General features: G+C 38.2%; 1 protein-coding gene and 2 pseudogenes across 6 annotated transcripts in view; 1 reads left to right on the top strand and 2 right to left on the bottom strand.

The window, feature by feature from the left end:
• Nucleotides 1–23,608, top strand: part of CDC42SE2 (CDC42 small effector 2) — a 173,042-nt gene that overhangs the window by 50,086 nt on the left and 99,348 nt on the right. The window lies entirely within an intron of this gene.
• LOC122229944 lies at nt 2,062–2,734 on the bottom strand (annotated as a pseudogene).
• LOC122217485 lies at nt 2,784–6,042 on the bottom strand (annotated as a pseudogene).

A 23,608-nucleotide genomic window follows, 5' to 3' on the forward strand; every position in this document is an offset into this window, starting at 1 on the left:
CAGATAAAGCAGGCCATTCATTGATTGATTCCAAGGATTCAAAGATTAAGTAGAAGGTGGTAAATAAATTGTCCATGCCATTGCTAAGGAGCTTATTGTTAACTAGAATAGGCTATCATTACCTGAATGATCCTACTAGTGTAGAGTAGGATTATTAACTGAGGATTGATGATCTCTTTAAAAAAAATTTTTTTTTTAACATTTATTCATTTTTGAGTGAAGGAGTGTGTGTGGGGGGGGGGGGGGGAGCAAAGAGAAAGGGAGGCACAGAATCTGAAGCATGCTCCAGACTTTGAGCTGTCAGTACAGAGCCCAATGTGGGGCTTGAACTCATGCACTGAGAGATCATGACCTGAGCTGAAGTCAGATGCTTAACCGACTGAGCCACTCGCGCTCCTAATGATCTGTTATTAACTGAGGTTAGGGTTGTGGAAGAAAAGGAGTATCCATCATCTCTTGTAATTAGCTGTTTGATGGAGACTCCTACTGAGCCCTTGGTACTTCTGAAGCTGGTAAAACAAACAATTGTGGGGAACCTGGAGTCTGGCAGTCCTTAAAAAATATATATATATATTTTTTATATACATATTAATATATGTATATTAATATATATATAAATTCTCACTAATCAGTTTTTCCTAATAAAGCATTAGGAAATATACACACCTTATGCCTTTATTTAAAATCTTTTTGTTTTCCTTATTCAGAATCTTGGGGCCAGATATATTTGTGGGGGTTTCACAATTCTTCAGATTTTAGAAAGGTTAATATAGTGCATACACTTTGTATTTGTGTCTTTTAACTTAAGGGACAAGTTGGTTTCTGTTATTAAAAATACAAATAATAGGGGCGCCTGAGTGGCTCAGTTGGTTAAGTGTCTAACTTTGGCTCAGGTCATGATCTCTCAGTCCATGAGTTCAAGCCCCGTGTTGGGCTCTGTGCTGACAGTGTGGAGCCTGGAGTCTGCTTCTGTTTCTGTGACTCCCTGTCTAATTCCCCCACCCCTGACTCGCGCGCACGCACGTGTTCTCTCTCTCTCTCTCTCTCTCTCTCTCTCTCTCTCTCTCTCTCTCTCTCTTTCCCTCTCCGTGTTTCAAAAATAAATAAGCATTAAAAAATTTTAAAGGAAAAACGCAAATAATACTTTACATGAGTAAATGCCAAGTTCTGTACACTTTTCAACATTATCTTAATTCTTGAACAAATTTTTTTTTCTAATAGCAATAAAACATGAAGAACATCCATTTTCTTTCTTTACTTTTTTTCTTCTTTCTTTCTTTTCTTTTGTAGGCTCTACACCCATTGTGGGATTTGAACTCACAACCCCTATAGATCAAGAGTCGCATGCTCTACTGACTGACTGTCTATTCATACTATCAGAACATAACTTTTTGAACATTTTAAAAATCCCCTTTAATTTCATTTTACCTACACGTCCCCCATCTCTTTTCACTCATTTCTCAAACCTCTCCTTGCATTGCCCACACCTTTACCAGACTAAAGAATCTATAAGTAATTAGTTCTGACACCTAAATAGAGCTTAGAAAGTCAAAGTGCTCTCTCCCAAAGGTTTCCTCACTTCACTGATAAGTCTTCAGAAAAGAAAAAAACGCTCTTCACTCATTCTTTATATCTCACTTTCACATTTCATCAGCAGATCAGCAAGATGTATTTTTCTTCTCATTCTAAACAAGATTAGAAAGATTTCTACTGAGCATCTTGATGCTACACCCACAAGTCTGGAGACTCTGGGTACTGTTCTTCTCTTAAGAAGGTCCTTTAATGGAATGAAAGTCTATATAACTTGTGGTTGATTTCAGTCCATACTGTGTTGGATAATCAGTAAATAGCTGGAAAGTGAACTTAGTCATCATCAAAATAAGGATCTTCATAGCTATGAGGAGACTGCAAATACAGTTCTGCAAATACAGTTCTGCAAATACAATTCTGTTGGAATCCTTTTTTCTTTTTTTAAAAAATTTATTTATGTAATCTCTGCACTCCACGTCGGGCTTGAACCCATAACTCTAAGATCAAGAGTCACACACTCTTAAAACTGATTCAGCCAGGCACCCCTCTTTTGAAATCATCTTGACTACAATACAGCTAGTATCCCGTAGCCATCTGTTTTGTTTTCTTGCTAGTGAGTAATAGGAACTGATGTAAATTGGTGAAGATTTGCTGGAGCCTGGGTATAAGCCTTTATATGTGGTTTCCTTCTGGCTCTTAAAATACTGCATAGGTGGCTGGATCCTGTTGTATTCAGAGTGAGGGTCTCTGATTCTTAACAGTATTCGTGAGGAGGAAGTGCTGCTGACGGACTGATGGGTGACATCTGTTGGTTAGTAGACAAGGAGGGATGTGAATTGAATTGGTCTGCAATGTACAGTGAAGGTGTAAAAAAATGGTTTTGATTGCATCCATCTTTTTCATGAATGCTTTGGAGGTCCTTATATTGCTATAATGTATTCAAGAGCTGGGCTGCTGCCTTTACCACTTTGAGAGATGATCTGTCTCCTCTGCCTTTGGTTGTGTTCACTAGCTTTTCTTTCTCCCTTGAGTCAACAAGGACTTTGTTGTTCTCCATGTTTTTGCTAGTGACCTCGTGCAGAGGTTTTTTGTTTTCTTCCTTCCTTCCTTCCTTCCTTCCTTCCTTCCTTCCTTCCTTCCTTCCACAATTCCAGTTTATTGGGGTAGTAGTAATTGATGCCTGCAGCCGTATGAAGTGCTCCATACCCAGAACTGCGTCATGAAGAGAGGAAGGGCCTGGAATGCAGACAGAATCAGCCCAGTCTCAGTCTGTAGAGTCCTGTGGGTGCCTGCATCTGACCCTGCATCTGCGGGTTACTACTGAGTGAGCTGGATACAGGCTGGAGGGACCTGGTATAGCAGATGGCTTCCGTGATCTCGTCAGACAGCACATGAGGACCAGGGCTACTGGGAAGCCAGTTGGTTAGGTCTTATGGTATATTTACCTGTGAGCTTCTTGTTCTGAACATCTTGCACCATATTCCTGAAAGCAATTGCTTCACATGGAGTAGCTCTATCATTATCTGCCATGAGAAGTTCTATAAGGATGGGCAGCCCTTTTTCTTTGTGGATGGCCACCAGGATGTATGCTGTAAACATCTAGTTTCCAGAAGACTGCTTCTGGAGTGATCTAGCAGAGCTTTTCAAGTTGGCTGGGTTGGAACTTTCTGATGGAAGAATCAGATACCGTTTTACCATTGTTGGATGCCACAGCATCTCGTTCCCTTGGAGAACTTTGACAACTTGGGGATACGACCAACTTCATCTCATTGATCTTTTTATGTCCTTCTCTTTTTCTTCTCCCCCTGTCAGCCTGGCTCTATGTCCTTGCTGGGAGTCTCTTTTCCTAGTTAAGTCATCCCAGGAGCCAGGCTGATAGGATAGGTTTCTTGGGGGTGCAAACACAGTTCACCACAGTGTTGCTGTTGTAATTAGATGTGTTCATACATGTGCGAATCACATGCCGATGTGAGTCTGCCAGCCCCTCATAGGATTGCATTTGCTTCTTCCCTCCCTCCCTCCCCTACAGAATTAGGCAGAACAAGTGAAGTCTGATTATGATCAGCATCAAAAGAAGAATTACTGCATTCAGAAGAACTGGAATATTCACACTTTTTGTTAAGGTTGAGAGAGTATCTCAGTGGATTGTCACCTTTACAGTATCCCATGGAGATAAATTCCAGAGAACTCCTATACAAATTTCCTTACTTTATCAGTAGATTTTCTTACCAGTTGGAACGAGGCAGATATCTCATCAACATTCTTGATTGGTATTTTATTTTTCATCTGTAAGACTGGCAAAAAGGAGGTTTCAGAGACCACCACAGCATTCCGCCAAAGTTCCAAAACTCTTATCATCAAGAAGGTGGACCAAATGCTTGATTCTTCCTAATCTATACATCACCTTCTGCACTTTATTGTTGCCAGAGCACAGGTGATGCAGGTAGGCCACTGCATCTGCCTGAACTGATGGGAAGGGTGTTGTAACATGTGAGCGACTTGACCCAACTTCTGAACATGCCAGGCACTCCCTGGGGTCTCTCTGAATACGGTCTGTGGCTGTGGATCTTGTGGTGCCATCATCAGCTGGTGCTGCATGGTGAAGCCTGTTACATCTGCACTCCTGCACTCAGTGTTGGATTGGACTGTAGGGCTCTGTGTGGCTAGCTGTTGTGTTCAGAGCATCATTATTTTTTTGGTATGTAAGGGCGCTTTGTTGTCTGGATATCGTTTGCATATTTTCAATACTTACTGTACCTGTGCAATACAGCGCTGCCTGTAATCCTTAGAGCTCCATGGTTTCGTGGTTTGGTTTGCGATAACCTTGGGCTGTACTGGGTCTTGCCTCCATATATAGTATATACTCCATATATAGTAGTGATGAGCAGTTTGGGAGACACAGCAGAATGAAGGTCTTGCCCAAGTTGGTTGGGCTGACTAGCCTAGGAACTGTAAGCCTGTTAGGCTGTCTGGCTGGTGAGGAACCATACTTGTAATGGCACGATGCTGCTGTCCACATTGTTCTGTGTCATGAACAGTCCTTTTCAGTGAAGGTCCCAGATGTGTGGTATAGTGGTCATCACTGCAGGACAATGACCCCACTTGGCCTTTGGATGGGGAAGCTGCTTGAGCTTGACCATCAGGGTCAGTGGGGACCCTGCTCTGGTGGCAGTTTGGTACTGAGGGATTGGTCTTTCGGGATTGGAGGAGTGTAGGGTGATGACTAATACAGTCTGATGTACAACTGTTGGGGAGATGACTCTCTGTTTAGAGTATGGAGACGCTGCCCACTGAGCAGGTAATGGGGTGGAGGAAGATGTCCTGGGGTTCGGTGGTCGGGAGTCTCAGTGACGGAGAGCCAAATCTACTATCCAGAGAAGTTCTCACTGACCCCTTTGAGGAAGACATACCTGTCCTGGTAACATAAGAACGACTGTGCTCTAGATGGAGCTGAACTAACTCTTCTCATGGCCTGATTGGCTACTCATGGTTGAACTAGTGTTTGCCCTTCGGCTCTTGAATTACTAAATGGTTACTGGTTGAACTGTGAGCGAATGCTGTGGTCTCTTGTGTGTCTTACCCAGATTCTGGCTGTCTTGGAAACTCCTTGCTTCCTGGTTTTCACTGTCAGAATAAGAATTCATTTGTGTTGAACTTCTTGAGTTAGCCAATGATCTTTCATGGTGAATAGAGGGTCCCTTGTGCTGACTCTGTCCTGATGAGGTCGTTGTTGGGATGGATGGCATCAAAAACTCTAGGTTTGTTCATATCAGTATTTGCACATCTCTTGATCTCCAAGGAGATGACTCCCCTAGGTGAGCTGCTCCTTCAGGGAAGCTAGAACAGTGGTGGCTGTGGTATTGGGTTTCAGGCCTAGGCCAGTGTAGGCAGTTTTCTTTGTGTGGTTGCTCCTCCTCCACCAGTGAGGCCTGCTCAGTATTGGGCATTTATTTCTTTTTCTAGATTAGACAGGGTTTTTTTCACTCCAGGAACCAGGTACATCCGCCTGAGGGGTAGCTGCTGTGCTACCCTCCAAAATTTGAAAAGCGAGCAACGGCTCCCCAACCCTCCTTTCCCTACACACCCCCTTCCCTGGAACAGCTCTCCCACCAGCCACAGGGGTGGTAGCTACCTTGCCCCTCTGCCCTGTGCCTGTGGAGTTAGCTTTGCAGCCAGCATTGATAAGGACTCAGTCCTAGAGGCCCCTCTTCATCTTTATACTTGAAAAAATTTAGAGACATTAGGTGACTTTATAGCAGTTTATGCAGCTAGGAAGTGGTAGGATTGAGATTATAATCCATATCTGTTTGGCTCTGAGATCCATGTGTGTATTAACCTCTGTTGCACTGCCTTTTCATTGTGTTGTACTCCTTAAACTCACCTATTTACTAACATTAGTAAGATTATTATTATTGGAAAGTTTAATCAGCTAACCTAACTAAATTAATATTTCTTTTTTTTTTAATTTTTTAACATGTATTTATTTTTGAGAGACAGAGAGCATGAGTGGGGAGGAACAGAGAGAGAGGGAGACACAGAGTATAAAGCTGTGAGCACAGAGCCCAACGTGGGGCTGGAACTCATGAACTGTGAGATCATGACCTGAGTCAAAGTCAGATGCTTAACCGACTGAGTCACCCAGGCGCCCCCACTTAATATTTCTAATAGTCTTGCTGATTGACTTAGCTTTTCTGGGAATAGAGTCCTTATTTATAAACATACATAATATTGAATTTTGCTTATCCTTTTCAGACTTTATATCATACTGGTTCACTTACTAGTTGCATTATCTAGAACTTCTAGAACATTGTGATAACAGTGAGCATCTTGTTAATTAATTTAAAACATCTGATGTTTCACTAAATGCTTACATTAATTGAATATAGTTTTTCACCAATGAGCATGATGCCAGCCCTTAGTAGTATTCTTCATAAATAAAATAGGAAAGAGAGCAAAGTACTTCTGTTTTATTAAGAGTTTTTTAAAAATTCTATTTGGACGTCTATGTAGGCCAGATTTTAAAGTTTTAATTGTTGCTGTGTCATAATTGCTAAAACTAAAAATTACTGTTATTTCTACCTACTTATACCGCACTCATTTTTAATCTCTGATAATGTATACACGTCTTACCTCTGGCAGTATTCATTTTTGTACATTTAAAAAATAAGTTTATTATAATTTATAACTTGCTGAGTTGTATTTATTTTAAATATATATTTAAAAATTTTTATGTGGGGCTAGCATGTAGTAGGAGTTCAGTGAATATATGTTCAATATGTTAATTTTTATAATTATTTGATTAGTGAGGCATATTGATAATAATCCTGTATTATGACTAATGATAGGAAAATGTTGTATCAATTTTAGAAGTGGAAAAAACCCAGAAAATAGATATGTAATATTGCTGTAGTTTCCTGGTTTCATGGTCATTTAGCTGATTTCTGATCCTACCATTTTCCCATTCTGACTTGATAGCATTTTGCTGTAGGTACCACTCTTTCAGTAGTTCACTGGTGGGTTTAGGTATTTCTTTTAGTTCTCTCGCACGAGCGCGCGCTCTCTCTCTCTCTCTCTCTCTCGTTCTTTCTCCCTCCTTCCATCCAACCCTCCCTCCGTCTCTCTCTCTCTCTCTCTGTCTCTCTCTCTCTCTCTCTCTCTCTCTCTCTCTCTCTCTCTCTCTCTCTCTCTCTCTCTCTCTCTCTCACACACACACACACACACACACACACACACACACACACACGAGGACTAATTCATTTACCAAATGTGAGAGAATGAGGAAATATGCATATTATAGAAAATTATTAAAATACAGAGGTAGAATGTGATTGTCCCATTCAAATATTGCCCCTGAATGGTTCAGAGTTTCTCCTGTTAAACTTGCAAATAGCTATAAAGGAGGAGTTTGGGAGATATCTAAGGAATGGAATAATTGGAATTACTCTTCAATTTTGTCAGTATGATCCAAAATATCTGTCTCTATCTATAGCTAGAAAGTATTTTTGAAAGTCTTATAATAGTGTTATAGTTTAAGGGAATGGAAACTGATATTAAATTTCTAGTTATTTTGGTTAATGGTCTAGGGTATAATTATCTGGACATAATTGCCATTTGAGGAGCTATGCTTTGCTTAAGTAAATAGAATTGGTGGCTCCGTGTTGGGCCCACTCAGCAGCTAACCATAGTATAATAATCCTTACCACAGCAGCTGGAATTTATTGTAGCTGTTGCTGTATGTTCTCACTGTAAAGGCTGTGATTTCTGTGAGGAAATCAGAAAAGCAGCCCTTTTGTGGTTTTGATTAAAGAGTGTTTTCCTGGCAGCCTGAGAAAATGCTCTGCTTGTTTTGTGCTCTGTAGATACGAGATGTGCTTTTACAAAAGGAGCTATTTCTTTAAAAAGTAGTCCTATGCAAGATACCTATTTTAATTTTATTATTAACCATCTAATAATTGTGAATGGTTTTAATGCACATGTTCACTGAAGAAATGCTTATAGGGAACGATACTAATTAAAGGAAATGTGTTGATCTTAGGGTGGGTATAGAAATTTTCCACTCAAGGCCACATTCCTATGGTTATCTTTCTATGGTTTTCTTTAAAAATGGTTGACCCATAGAACTCAGAACAAGTTGAGTACTGTGTATACTGTCTTTGGGTATTTTATTTTAATTACAGTGTTGTTAAAATACAGTGTTATTTTACTTTTAGGTATATAGTATAGTGATTTAAAAATTCTTTGTATTACTCAGCGTTCATCAAGATAACTGTACTCTTAATCCTCTTCACCTATTTCTCCCATCCCTTGACCCATCTCCCCTTTTGTAACCATCAGTTTTTCTCTATAATTAAGAGTCTGTTTTCTGGTTTGTCTCCCTCTTTTTTTTGCCTTGCTGATTTGTTTACTGGATTCCACATATATGCGAGATCATCCAAGATTTGTTTTTCTCTGGCTTATTTCACTTAGCATTATGCTTTCTCACTCCATTTGATACAAATAGCTAGATTTTATTCTTTTCTTATGGCTAACATTCCTGTGTATGTGTGTGTGTGCCACATCTTTTATCCATTCATCTGTTGGTGGACACTTGGGCTCCTTCAATAGTTTTGCTATTGTAAATAATGCTGCAATAAACATAGGGGTGCATTTATCCCTTCGAATTAGTGGTGTTATATTCTTTGAGTAAGTAACCAGAAATGTGGTTACTGGATCATGGGGTAGTCCTATTTTTAATTTTCTGAGGAACCTCCATGCTGTATTCCACAATAGCTGTACCAGTTTGCAGTCTCACTAATAGTGCACGAAGGTTTCTTTTTCTTCACATACTTGTCTACACTTGTTGTCTTTTTTATTTTTGACAGGTGTGAAGTAAGATCTCATTGTGGTTTTAATTTGCAGTTTCCCTGATGATGGATGATGTTGAGTATCTTTTCATGTGTCTGTTAGCCATCTGTATGTCTTTGGAGAAGTGTCTATTCATGTCTTCTTCTGCCCTTTTTTTGTTTTTGTTTTTTAAGAGAGAGAGCGTGAATATAGGAGAGAGAGACAGAGAGAGAGAGAGAGAGAGAGAGAGAGAGAGAGAATCTCAAGCATGCTCCACACTTAGCACAGAGCCTGACACAGGACTTGATCCTGTGACCCTGGGATCATGACCCTAGCCAAAATCAAGAGTCGGATGCTTAACCAGCTGAGCCACCCAGGCACTCCCTATTCTTCCCATTTGTATTGAAAAAAAAAATTTTTTTTTAAGTTTACTTATATTGAGAGAGAAGAAAAGGAGGGGAGGGGTAGAGAGAGAGGGAGAGAGAGAGAGTCTCATGCAGGCCCCACACAGAGCCCAGCAGAGTTAGCTCAGAGCTTAATGTGGGGCTTGATCTCAAAAACCATGAGATCATGACCTGAGCCAAAATCAAGAGTCAGATGCTTAACAGACTGAGCCACCCAGGTGCCCCTACCCATTTTTCAGTTGGATTATTTGTTTCATTTGGTGTTGAGTTATATAAGTTCTTTATATATTTTGGATACTGTTTATTGAGTGTGTCATTAGCAGGTATCTTCTCCATTCAGTAAGTTGTGTTTTAGTTTTGTTGGTTGTTTCTTTTGCTGTGCAGAAGCTGTTTAGTTTGAAGTAGTTCCAGTAGTTCATTTTTGCTTTTGTTTCCCTTGCCTCAGGTGACATATCTAGAAAAATGTTGCTATAATCAGTGTCAGAGAAAGTACCACCTGTGCTCTCTTCTAGGATTTTTATGGTTTTAGGTCTCACATTTAGGGTCTTAGTCCATTTTGAGTTTATTTGTATGTAGGGTGTGTGAAAGTGGTCTGGTATCATGCTTTTGCTGTAGCTGTCCAGTTTTCCCAGCACTATTTGTTGAAGAGACTTTTTCCAGTGCATGTTCTTGCCTCCTTTATTGCAGATTAATTGACCATATGATTAATGGGTTTCTTTCTGGACTTCCTACTCTTTTCCATTGATCTGTGTGTCTGTTTTTATCCCAGTACCATACTGTTTTAATCACTATGGTTTTGTAGTGTAACTTGAGGTCTGGAATTGTGATACTTCCAGTTTTTCCTTTTTCAAGATTGCTTTGGCTATTTAGGGTCTTCTGTGGTTCCATAAAAATTTTAGGATTTTTTTGTTCCAGATCTGTGAAAAATGCCATTGGTATTTTCATAGGGATTGCATTAAGTGTATAGATTGCTTTGGGTAGTGTAGACATTTTACCTGTGTTTGTCCTTCTAACATATGAGCATGGAATCTCTTTTCATTTGGTTGTGTTGTCTTCAGTTTCTTTCATCAGTCTTTTATAGTTTTCAGAGAACAGATCTTTGACCTATTTGGTTAAATTTATTCTGAGGTATCTTACTATTTTTGCCGTAGTTGTAAACGGGATTGTTTTCTTAATTTCTCTTTCTGCTGCTTTGTTACTAGTGTGTAGAAATGTTGTGAATTTCCATGCACTGATTTTATATCCTGTGACTTTACTGAATTCAGTTATCAGTTCTAGTTGTTTTTTGGTGGAGTTTGCAGGGTTACCATGTCATCTGCAAATAGTGACAGTTTTACTTCTTTACCAATTTGGATACTTTTCATTACTTTCTGTTGTCTGGTTGCTGTGGTATTGTCATTGGGTTTTAATGGTAGATGGGGAAGAGTAAATTTTACTCTTTAAAAATTGACTAACACTTTCATGCCTGATTACTTACATTCCTAAATATTATAAGCTATAGCTACATTTTTCTGATTCCTTCATATATTTCAGGCATTTAACAAGGCGGATTTACCAGTAAACAAATTTTCTTAAAACATAAATAATCCTTAAATGTCCAATAAATTATACTTGCAAATTTAGCTTATCACATTTTCTTATCTTTTAAATAGATAAATAGAATATTTTTATATTTATATTTATATAAAAATGTATATAATATAATATATAAATATATAAATATATATATATATTTATATTTACCTTTATAAATAGAACATAAAATACCCTAATAGTAAGTTGTTAAAATATATTTAATGGCAATAAAATATTAATGCTGTAGCTTTTGGTTGACCTCATCATTTCTGTATTGATTTCTGTATTTTCCTGGAGTTCTAGAATTATCCACTGAAAAGGAAACAGTTACTGTCAAGCCTAGCTGAGGTAATTTGGTTAAAAATCAGGACTGGGATGCTGTTATGAGTAAAGCTCTTAAGGTCAAAAACTATAGAATTTGAATGGATTTCTGGGGAAAGAAACTTGATATTGATAGTGGCTAGGACCTAGATACACCTGCCAAGCCTGAGCTGGCCTTGGTTAGCATGCGTGCTTTTCTTAGGTTGAATGGGTTCACTTAATATGGGACCTTTTGAGTCCTCTTCTTTTAACTATTTACTCAGACACATGGGTTTTGTATTTTATGCATCTTTGTACTTACCTGAAATGCTGGTCTTTTAAATGAGTTGAAAGTAGGGGTGGGAGGAAGATCTTTCCAAGCCCCAGTGTTATTTATTTAATTTCTCAAATTCTGGGTCCCACTTCATCCTGGTGTTCTAAGCCTGTAGTAAAGCACTCATTTTAAGTTCTTTATTTGGGATGGAATTCTGAACCCCTTATTTCCCTTTATTCATGGAATAATTTTATTTCAGCTGTAGTTGTTCTCTATACCATAGAAAGTAATGTGGAGAACGGTTTCTGCCTCTGGGAAGAACTTCTGTTGGTCTCACTAACCATGATATATTCAATGTGCTGAATGGGAAAATAGGCATCCAAGAATACTTTATCCAGTAGGCTTCATTCAGAATTAGAAAGAGGGAGATAAAGAGTTTCCGGGACAAAAACTAAAGGACTTTGTGACCACTAAACCCACCCTGCAAGAAATATTAAAGGGGAATCTTTGGGAAAGAAAGACCAAAAGCAACCAAGACTAGAAAGGAACAAAGAAGGGGTGCCTGGGTGGTTCAGTCATTTGAGCGTTTAACTCTTGATTTCAGCTAGGGTCACAATGTCAGGGTTGTGGGATCAAGCCCTGTGTTGGGCTCTTCACTGAGTGTGGTGCCTGCTTAAGATTCATATTCTGTCTCTGTCTCTCTCCCTCTCTCTCACTCTTTCTTCCCTCTACCCCCTACTCGTGCTCTCCTTTCCTCTTTTTCTTAAAAAAAAAAAAAAAAAAAAAAAAAAAAAAAATCCCCAAACAACTGTATAGGTAATACAATGAGTTAAATTCATATCTATTAATAATCACTCTGAATGGAAATAGAAATTTAGAATATGATAAAAATGCATTCCAGATCAGAGAAGAGGATTTTTTGGTTTTTTTTTAATTGCAGTATATTATAGCAGGGTAATGGTCCACAACAAACAAACAAAATAGATCCTTCTCTTCAGAGGAGGAAAGCAGATTTTTACCCCCCCCTTTATGTTATTGGAGTTGAGGAGGCATTTTTCAAAGACTGGAAATGCAGATACTCTAGTGGATTGTTAGTGGGTGTGTAGCTTGGTATATTCTGTTAGATTTGAAAAATATCTGTGAAAATCTAAAATACCTACTGAAATTTAAATCTACAAATTCTTTGATCCACCACCACAGATAAATGCTCTAGGTTTTGGGTTCACTCTGTCATATTCCACATGTGTGAAAGTACAAGATTATTCCATGCATTATGTATGTGGAAGTAAAAGGTGAGAAACAACTCAGCTTTACACCTATTGGAGATTGTTTATACCCATGTGATAAAATATAGCCTTCAAAATTGAGGTAGGCAGTTTTAAAAAAGTTCTTGATATTGCCTGTTTTCCAAGGGAAGTATTAAGTGAAAATAGCAAGGTGCCAAATGATATATGCAGTCACATGAAAATATTTTAAAAAGGAAACGATACATATTTATATTCTTTTGTATGTTTAGAATACTTGTGAAAGGCTACACTAGAAGTTGATACTAGTGGCTGTGTCTGTGGAGGAGAACTGGGTGGCTAGATAATGGTGAGATTTATTTTGTCATAATCTCCTCTTGCATCTTTAGAGTTTTACACTATGGTAACATATTGGTATATTACTCATGTGACCAAAAAGAAACCTATAACACACACACAAATTAATATGTAATACTGAGTAATAAAACCTCTTTATCCTGATTTTCATCTTTATCAACGCATCAGAATTTCTTAAGGGTGAAACCTTACATTACATTCAATTACATTAAAAAGTTTTTTTTTTATTGTGATATAAAACATACAACAAAAATTACCATCTTGGGGTGCCTGGGTGGCTCAGTCTCTTGAACATCCAGCTCTTGATTTTTGCTCAGGTCATGATCCCAGGATTGTGAGATTGAATTTGGTATCAGGCTCCGTGCTGAGCATTGAGCTTTCTTGGGATTGTCTCTCTCTCTCCCTTTGTCCCTTTCCCCTGCTCGCACAGTCTCTCTCTCCTAAAATAAAAGTTGAAAAAAAATATTTAAAAAAAATTACCATCTTAACCATTAAAAAAATGTTTATTTATTTTGAGACAGAGAGTATGAGCGGAGGGAAGAAGCAGAGAGAGAGGAGAGAGAGAATATCCTAAGCAGGCTCCATGCCATCAGCATTAGAGCCTGATAGGGGGTTTGATCTCACGAACCATGAGATCACGACCTGAGCTGAAATCAAGAGTCAGATGCTTAACTGACAGAGCCACCCAGGCGCCCCACCATCTTAACCATTTTTAAGTGTATAGTTTAGTAATATATTCACATTGTTGTGAACAGATCTTCTTAACTCTCCTCTTGCAAAAATGAAACTCAAATACTCATTCAACCACTTCCTTTTACTTTCTATTGCTAGCACGTTAGAAGTTTCTCTGAATTTGAGTACTATAGATGTAAGTAGAATTGCTCATATAAGTGGAATCATAACAGTATTGGTCTTTTTGTGACTGGCTTATTTCACTTAGCATAATGTTTTCAAAGTTCATCCATGCAGCATGTGACAGGATTTTTAAGACTATTGAATAGTATTCCGTTATATATATAGATCACATTTTGTTGGTGAATTCATTGGCTGTTGGATGTTTGTCTTCCTTGACCCTTTTGGCTCTTGTAAATAGTGCTGCTATGAACATGAGTGTGTACATATTCTTTGAGATTCTGCCTTCAGTTCTTTTAAATATATACCTGATATACCTAGGGGCGTCTGGGTGGCTCAGTTAGTCGTCTGACTTTGGCTCAGGACATGATCTCGTGGTTTGTGGGTTCAAGCCCTGCGTCAGGCTCTGTGCTGACAGCTCAGAACCTGGAGCCTGTTTGAATTCTGTGTCTCCCTCTCTGCTCCTACCCTGCTTACACTCCATACCTTTCTTTCTCTCAAAAATGAATAAACATTAAAATAAATAAATAGGGGTGCCTGGGTGGCTCAGTCGGTTAAGCATCTGACTTTAGCTCAGGTCGTGATCTCATAGTTTGTGAGTTCAAGCCCCCCACATTGTCACATCCTCTGTCCCCCTCTCTCTCTGCCTTCCCCCCCCCCCCCCCCCCCCCCCCCCGCTCATTCTGTCTGTGTCTCTCAAAAATAAATAAATGTAAAAAAAAAAAAAAACTTAAAAAAATATACATACATACACACACGTGATGTACTTGAAAGTGGTGGGATTGCTGGATCACCTAGTGGTATTATTTTTCAATTTTTGAGGAATCTTCATATTGTTCATTACAGGAGTTTGCACCATTTTACAATTTTACCAACAGTGTGCAAGACTTCCCAATTTATTCACAATCTCACCTATATTTAACTGGTTTTTTTTTTTGATACTAGCCATCGTAATGGATATGAGGTGGTCCCAATATACATTTTTAACAAGCATTATAGTCATAAATTCCTTGCATATTTAAAAAAGTTTATCAAGTGTATTTAATCTGATTTAATTTTGATCACCTAGAATGAAACAAGTAGTCAATTTTTACAACCGTTGCTCAGTATGCTTTGTCGTTAGGTATATGTTCTATAATAAGATCTTAAAGGGATAGTACCCTTTACTGTGCCTCTCCTGTTTTTTTCTTCTATTTAACCATGATTGAATGACCCAGGAACAAACTAGGCTATACTTAACCCAAATGAATTATGCCAACTTTTCTCGTACATAGTTAAAAAAAATTTTTTTTTTTTAATGTTTATTTATTTTTGAGACACAGAGCATGTACGGGGAAGGGTCAGAGAGAGAGGGAGACACAGAATCCGAAACAGGCTCCAGGCTTCGAGCTGTCAGCACAGAGCCCGAAGCGAGGCTTGAACTCACGGACAGCGAGATCATGACCTGAGCCAAAGTCAGACGCCCAACCTACTGAGCCACCCAGGTGCCCCTTCTCATACATAGTTTAAATTCTCAGGTTCTGCATGTTATAAGAATTTCAACTGTGTACCAGCATTAAAAGTACGATGTTTTAATAAAAAACTGTATGTCATTTTTCCTCTGCAAGGTAGAATTAGACCTCTGTTTACTTCTTAAAAAATATTTATTTATTATTTTCTTAATGTTCATTTTTGAGAGAGGAAGAGAGCTCCTATGAGCCAGGGAGAGGCAGACAGAGAGACCAGGAGTCTGAGTGCAGGCTCCTGCACTGACAGGAGAGAGCCCGATGTAGGGCTCGAACTCACCCACCCAAGAGGTCATAATGTTAACCTAAGTTGGCCGCTTAACCAACTGAGTCACCTGGGCACCCCCGCCTCTGATTACTTCTAACTGAAAAGTTTTACCTTCATGGTCTTGACAGTTTGGTGTTAACTTTTCTCACAAGATGAATTCAGTCATAAATTTTTTTTTAAGAGCAAGGTCAAGCAGTGTTGAAGGATTTTATCCAGACAAAAAAAGTACATGAGATCCTAGTGAAAAATGGAAAAGGGATATAAATTGCTTTTCAGGTTTTTTTTTTCTCCTCCAAAAAAATTTTAGGGTCATGAATGTCCTACTACAAAATACCTGGTAAAACATTTTCCATTTTAAGTAAATTAATTGCAGTTTTGTTTTCTTGACTTGAAGTGCCTGAAATCATTATTCTGGCATTATCATTATAGAATTGCTGCTTCTGTCTTGGAAGTATTTATTCTTTGGAAGTAGTTAGTAGTAGTATTTAAAAGTATTACATCATTATGTGAATATCTAGCTGTAGATATATACAGCTGTAGCTGTAGCCTACAATTAAATCGTTAAGTATTAGAAGTCATTTAAAAATAATTTTTGCTAGACTTCAAGTTTCACCACTGTGTAATTAACTTCTTTATGACTTTTCATTTGAATATTTAAGACTGAGCAGTTGCATTTACTGTACTTGGTGTGTGAGTTGGTAAAGAAGGGTGCTGAGTGGTAGTAAGGCTTGGGAAGGGGGGGGTGTTTAATCCTGTCAGTTTTGAGAAAAGATAATGAAATCCTTTATATTCTTTTCCATAGACATGCATTTCAAAGACTTACATTTTAATAAGAATTGGTTGTGCAGCTGCAACCCTGGCAACATGGACTAGGAGAAAAGAATTGGGGCAGAATTCCAGAAATCAAGGCAGGCACTGGTCTCATGTGGAGCTGAGCTAATGAAACTGATAAAAATATAAACCACTTAGTAGAAATATGACCAGAAATAACACCTTTCTTTGGCCTAGTGGATGTTGAAATTTTCTGAATTATATTTTAATATTTACAAAATGAAAAAATTGTCATAAGGTGCTTACTCAATAAGAGTAGCTGCATTATATTCTCCTTTAGTATAGAAATGCCCTGTAAAGTCTGGGAAGCTAATACTCCTGTGAATTATATCTAAAAAGTAATTGTTGCTGGCCTATTCTTGGTAAAATATTTGAAGCACAAGCTACCAAGTTTGTCAGATTTTTAAAAACAGGTTTTTAAATTTTAGTAATTTAAGAAATACATGCTCATTGTAGTTTTAATGTACATTTCTCACGGTTATTGGACTCTTTAGATGTCCTCAAATAAAATTTGTTAAACATACTCTCTTCTCTCAACACTATGAGAGTGGCTGCTGTAGAATCTATCATTAAGCCATAATTTAATTATTACCAACATTTAGGTTGTGTCTGGGTTTTTCCCTCCTATCGTAAGTAATATTGCTGGGATGCCTCTGTGGCTCAGTCAGTTAAGCGTCTGACTTCGGCTCAGGTCATGATCTCAAAGCTTAAGGGTTCAAGCCCCACGTGGGACTCTGTGCTGACAGCTCAGAGCCTGGAGCCTGCTTCGGATTCTGTTTCTCCCTCTATTTTTCTACCCCTCCCCCACTCACACTCTGTCTGTCTCTCAAAAAATAAACATTAAAAAAAAAAAAATAAAGTATTGCAATAAAACATTTTTTGTGCATATAAATATTTTGCATTTTCTGCATTATCCTCAATTATTTCTGGATTTTCAGAAGTCATACACATTAAATGTACACAGTTTTGACAGTTTCTAAAAGTACTACCAATTTACATAACCTTAATTTTTTTCAGCAGTGAGTTTTTTTTCCCTTGTATCTTATCTGGCTCTTTGGGCTTTTCTTATTTTTTAATTTTCTTTAAAAATTTTTTTTGTAATGTTTATTTTTGAGAAAGAGAGGGCATGAGTGCAAGTGGGGGAGGGGCAAATAAAGAGGGATATACAGAATCTAAAGCATGCTTCAGGCTCTGAGCAGTTAGCACACAGCCTGTGTCAGGGTTCCAGTCCACGAACTGTAAGATCATGACCTGAGCCAAAGTTTGTCACTTAACTGATTGAGATACCCAGCTGCCTCTCTTTGGGCTTTTCAGTCATGACTTCTTTTATCTTTAATTCTGGGAAAACTTACTCTCATCATTTTTTAACATGTTTATTTTTCTCTTGAAATGTTTTATTTTTTCCCTCTTTCTGGAACTTCTCTCATGTGGTAATAATATCCCTCTAGTACGGTTATTTCCTGTCAACTCTAAAAGTAAAACGGCCAGTTATTTTACTAGCAAAATGAGTTTATTCAGCATCAGTGAAGGTACTGCATTTTGGAATATATCTCAAAATGCAAGTATGTAAAACCATATGCAAGTCCGGAGATGGGATAAGAGGAGAGGAGAGGAGCATTACTTTATTGAGAAAAGGAGAAAGATGGGAGGGAGCTGCTTTGAAGGAAAGCCCTTTGGAGTAAAGCTTGGGTTGAGCATGATGATGGCTTCTCATTGGTTGAGGTGTATATTTTCTTATTGGCTGAGCTTGTTGCTGGGCAAGGAGAAATTACTCCTTCCTCCTTCTCTGGTGGCATTGCAATTAACTAGGAGTAGTGGGGCAGGAGAGCTCCCCCTTCTGGTGTCTGGCCTCCAGTTTTAATGATAGTCCCTTGGTGTCCATTTCTGTATTGCACAGTGGAGGCATTCTGCTCCACATGGTGTAAATTGTTAGTGTTTGTCTTTATTTTACCTTTTTTTTCTGCTCCAGATGTCTGTTTATTTTGATTGGTAAGGTAATGATCCCTTGGTTGGGGCAGGGGGAAGATCTGCTTAATCTAATAATATGTGGTGGAAATGGCCAACATCCAGATCTTGGTTTGTGGGAGTCCGGGTGAGTTTAAGGAGTGGAGGGGCTTGGGTCTCTGCTCAAATAGCCATCTTGCACCACCAAATTGCTCTCCTGTTGGCTGCTACTGCATCATTTTATGATCAGGGTTTATTTTATTTTTTTTTATTATTTTTTTTAAAGCTTATTTGTTTTTGAGAGAGAGAGAGAGAGAGAGAGAGAGAGCAAGAGAGAGCGCGAATGCAAGTAGGGGAGTGGCAGGGAGGGAGACACAGAATCTGAAGCAGGCTCCAGGCTCAGGCTTGAACTCACCACGAGATCATGATCTGAGCCGAAGTGGGATACTTGACCCACTGAGCCAGGTGCCCCATCAGGGTTTATTTTTTAAACTCTTAGAAATGAGTAGTAATACGTACTGGAGATAAGAAATATGTATTGCTTATTAGAAATAAGAAATAACACTTACTCTAAGAGGTAATGTCCTTAAGATTGTAATTCATCACCAAATCTGTAGGGTTTTGGCAGGGTGGTGGGGGTACTTGACTGAATGGAACCCCAAAGTGAATTAAATCTTCAGGAGACAAATGAAATAGAAGATGGGCCTATAGTTTCATGCGTGCTACATATTTGTATTTAACCTTGTTAGTGAGTAATAAATTTTTTAAAGTATTCAAATTACTCTGTTGTTAATTGCTATATTCCTGGAGCTTATTACTTGGTTATTGCCCAACAAATCTGTCATAACATACATATAATACAATATCATACATACATACATGTATGTATGGTGAAATCATTCAAAAATGTATGCTTTTTTTTCTTTTCACTGTAGCGACATACCATATTATTAGTTTCTTATATACAACATAGTGACTCAACCATTTTATATACATTAGGGAGTGATCACAGCTATAAATTTAGCTACCATTTACCATGATACAAAATTGCTACATATTAGTAATTATATTCCCTATGCTGTACATGGTATAATTTGTACCTTTTTTTTTTTTTTTTTTAATGTTTACTTATTTTTGAGACAGAGACAGAGCATGAATGGGGGAGGGTCAGAGAGAGAGGGAGACACAGAATCGGAAGCAGGCTCCAGGCTCTGAGCTGTCAGCACAGAGCCCGACGTGGGGCTCAAACTCACGGACCGTGAGATCATGACCTGAGCCGAAGTCGGACGCTTAACCGACTGAGCCACCCAGGTGCCCCTAATTTGTACCTTTTAATCCCCTTCCCTTATTTTACCTATTCTCTTACTCCTACATAAAATGAAGTCATGTGGTATGGTCTTTTTCAGTCTGACTGTTTATTAAGCATAATTCTGTGTCCATTCTTGTTGTAGCAAAGGAAAGATGTCTTGCTTTTTTATGGTTTATTCTAGTGCGTGTGTGTGTGTGTGTGTGAACACTACATTGTCTTTATCCATTCATATTTTGATGGACATTTAGATTGTTTCCGTATCTTGGATATTGTAATAATGCTGCAGGGGTTTGTATATTGCTCCAAATTAGTATTTTCCTTTCCTTGTTATAACTACTCTGAAGTAGAATTGCTGAATTGTGTCATAGTCCTATTGCCAATTTTTTGAGGAATCACCAATCTGTTTTTCATAGTGGCTGCACCATTTTGTATTCCCACCAGTAGCACATGAGGGTTCCTTTTTTTCTGCATCTTTGCTAACACTTGTTATTTCTTGTCTTTTTGATACTAGCCATTCTGACAGGTGTGAGGTGAGATCTCATTGTGATTCTGATTTGCATTTCCCTGATGGTTAGTGATACATATGTCTGTTGGCCATCTGTTTTCTTCGGAGAACTGTCTGTTCAGATCCTCTAGTTTAAAGTTTGAGGTAGTCCTGTTTATTTTTGCTTTAGCTACCCTTGCTTGGTGAGACACATCCAGAAAAATGTTCAAACTGATATCCAAAAGTTTACTCCCAGTGTTTTCTTCTAAGGAGTTTTGTGGTTTCCAGTCTTACTTTTTAAGTCTTTAATCCATTTTGAGATTGTTTTTGTATATGGCAAAGGAAAGTGGTCCACTTTCAGGGTGGTTTATTTGGTAGAGCATGTGACTCTGATACCAGGGTTGTGAGTTCAGGTCCTACGCTGAGCTTATAGCTTACTTAAAAAAAAAAAAAAAAAAAAAAGAGGAAGAAAGAAAAGCGAGTTTTGGGGTGCCTGGCTGGCTCAGTCACTGGAGCATGTGCCTCTCAATCTCAGGGTTGTGAGTTTGAGCCCTGAATTTGGCGTGGAGATTACTTAATAAAAACATTTAAAAATATTTAAGGGGCATCTGGGTGGCTCAGTTAAGTGTCCGACTTCGGCTCATGTCATGATCTCATGGTTTGTGGGTTCAAGCCCCACATAGGGCTTTGTGCTGACTGCTCAGAGCCTAGAGCCTGCTTCGGATTCTGTCTGCCTTTCTCTCTGCCCCTCTCCCTCTCTTTGTTCCTCTCCCTTCTTCTCCCTTTCCCTCCCCTCCACTCTCAAAAATAAACATTAAAAATGTTTAAAAAAAGAACTGGTCCCCTTTCATTCTTTTTTTTTTTTCTTTGTAATTTTCCATTTCCTCAACACCATTTATTCAGGAGACTTGTTTTTCCCATTGTATGTTCTTGCCTCCCTTGTTGAAGATTGACTGTATTGGTATGGATCCATCTCTGTGTCTTTTTGTGTTAGGACCATACAGTTTTGATTACTGTAGCTTCGTAGTGTAATTTGAAACCAGGGATCATGATACATCCAGCTTTGTTCTTCTTTGTCCAGATCACTTTGGCTATTTGGGGTCTTTTGTAGTTTCATATAAAATTTAGGATTCTTTATTCTAGTTAAATGAAAAATGCCATTGGTATTTTGATATGAATTGCATTTAATGTATATGTTTCTTTGGGTATTATAGACCTTTTAAAATTAATATATGCTATCCATGAGCACAGGATATCTTTCGATTTATTTATGTCTTCAGTTTCTTTTGTCATTGTCTTACAGTTTTCAGAGTACAGGTCTTTCTTACTTCCTTGTTTAAATTTATTCCTAGGTGTTCTTTTTGATGTGATTATAAATGGGGTTGATTTCCTTTTTTTTTTTTTTTAAGAGTTGTTTATTTTTTTAAAGTTTATTTGTTTATTTTACTTAACTTATTTTGAGTTCACAACCTGAGCTGAAATCAAGAGTCAGAGCATGGGGTGCCTGGATGTCTCAGTTAAGCATTCGACTTTGGCTCAGGTCATGATCTCAGGGCTCGTGAGTTTGAGCCTCACGTCAGGGTCTATGCTGACAGGTCAGAGCCTGGACCCTGCTTTAGATTCTATGTCTTCCTCTCTCTCTGCCCCTCCGTTGCTTGTGCTCTGACTCTCCCTCAAAAATAAACACTAAAAAAACAAAAAACAAAAGACACTTAACTGACTGAGCCATCCAGACATCCCTCCTTTTTCTGATTTTATTTATTTGAGCTCTTTCTGTTTTTCTTGATGAGCCTTGCTACAGGTTTACTAGTTTTGTCTTTTCAGAGAACCAGCTTTCAGTATAATGGATTTTGTGCATTCTTTTTAATATCCGTTTCATTTATTTCTGCTCTAATCTTTATTATTTCCTTCTGCTAACCTTAAATTTTGTTCTTTTTGTAGTTGCTTTAGGGGTAAGGTTAGAGTGTTTGAGATTTTTCTTATTTCTTAGGGTGGGCCTGTTTTGGTATAAATTTCCCTGTTAGAGCTGTTTTCATTGTGCCCCAAGGATTATGGATCATTGTGTTCATTTTCACTTGTCTCCATGTGGTTTTTGATTTCTTCTTTGATTCTTTGTTGAAATTGGTTGTTTAGTAGCATGTTGTATAGCCGTCACATGTTTTTTCTTTGCTTTATAGTGGTAGTCAGAAGCTGAACTCAAAAAATTTTTGGGTATGCTTGTATATGTTTACTATTATCAGTGAGATTTTCTTCTAATTTTGTCACTCGAAGTTATGGCCTTTTCTTTCTTAAAGAAGTCCCTCTAAGATTTTTTTGTAAGGCCAGTTTGGTAGCAGTGAACTTCTTTAGCTTTTGCTTGTCTTGGAAACTGCTTATCTCTCCTTTAGTTCTGAGTGATAATTTTGCTGTGTAGTGTATTCTTGATTTTAAGTTTTTTTCCCTTCAACACTTTGAAAATGTTGTGTCTCTCCCTTCTGGCTCATAAAGTTTCTGCTGAAAAATCAGTTTATAGCCTTATGAGCGTTCCCTTGTAGTATTTAGTTTTTTTGTTTGTTTTTATCTTGCTGCTTTTAAGATTCTTTAACTGCTTGGACTTTGATTGTAGTGTGGGTGCCTTTGGGATTCTATCTGCTTCCTGGATTTGGATGTCAGTTTCCTTTGTCAGGTTAGGGATGTTTTCATCTATTTTCTTCAAATAAGTTTATAAATTTTCTATCCCTTTCTCCTTGATTTCTCCTTTTTGGACCCTTATAATGCAAATATTAGTATGTTTGATGTTTTCTTAGTGGTCTCTTTCTTAGTGGTCTCTTTCTTAGTGATCTTCGTTTTTCAGATCACTTTTTTCCCCTCTTTTTGCTGTTTGGATTTGGTGTTACCACTATACTGTCTTCCAAATTGCTGATCTGTTTTTCTGAATCATTTAATTTGCTGATTCCCTCTAGTGTATTTTAAATTTTAGTGGTTGTATTCTTCCGCTTACTTTTTTTTCAAGTATTTTCCTTGCTTTTAAGTTCTTACTGTCTTTGTCCATTCTTTTCCTGAGCTTGATTAGCGTTTTTAGGTAGTTACTTTGAACTCTTTATCTGGTAGATTGCTTATCTCTGTTTCATTTAGTTCATTTTCTGAAGTTTTGTCTTGTTTCATTTGAAATCTATTCCCCCTGCTCTTCATTTGCCTTAGTCTCTGCTTGTTTCTATTAGTTAGGTAGATCTGTTACAGCTCCTGGTCATTAAGTAGTGTCTTTATGCAGAAGCTGGCCTGTTGGGCCCTGTAGCGCAAATTCCGCTGGTCACCTGAGGCATGTGCTCCAGGAATGTTCCCTGTGTGGTGTGCATTTACCCTCCTGTTGTGGATGGATTGATTGCAATGATGTGGATTTGTTGGTCTACGGGACTTTCCCCTCGTCTG

This window comes from Panthera leo, chromosome A1, assembly GCF_018350215.1.
Source record: "Panthera leo isolate Ple1 chromosome A1, P.leo_Ple1_pat1.1, whole genome shotgun sequence".
Lineage (NCBI taxonomy): Eukaryota > Metazoa > Chordata > Mammalia > Carnivora > Felidae > Panthera > Panthera leo.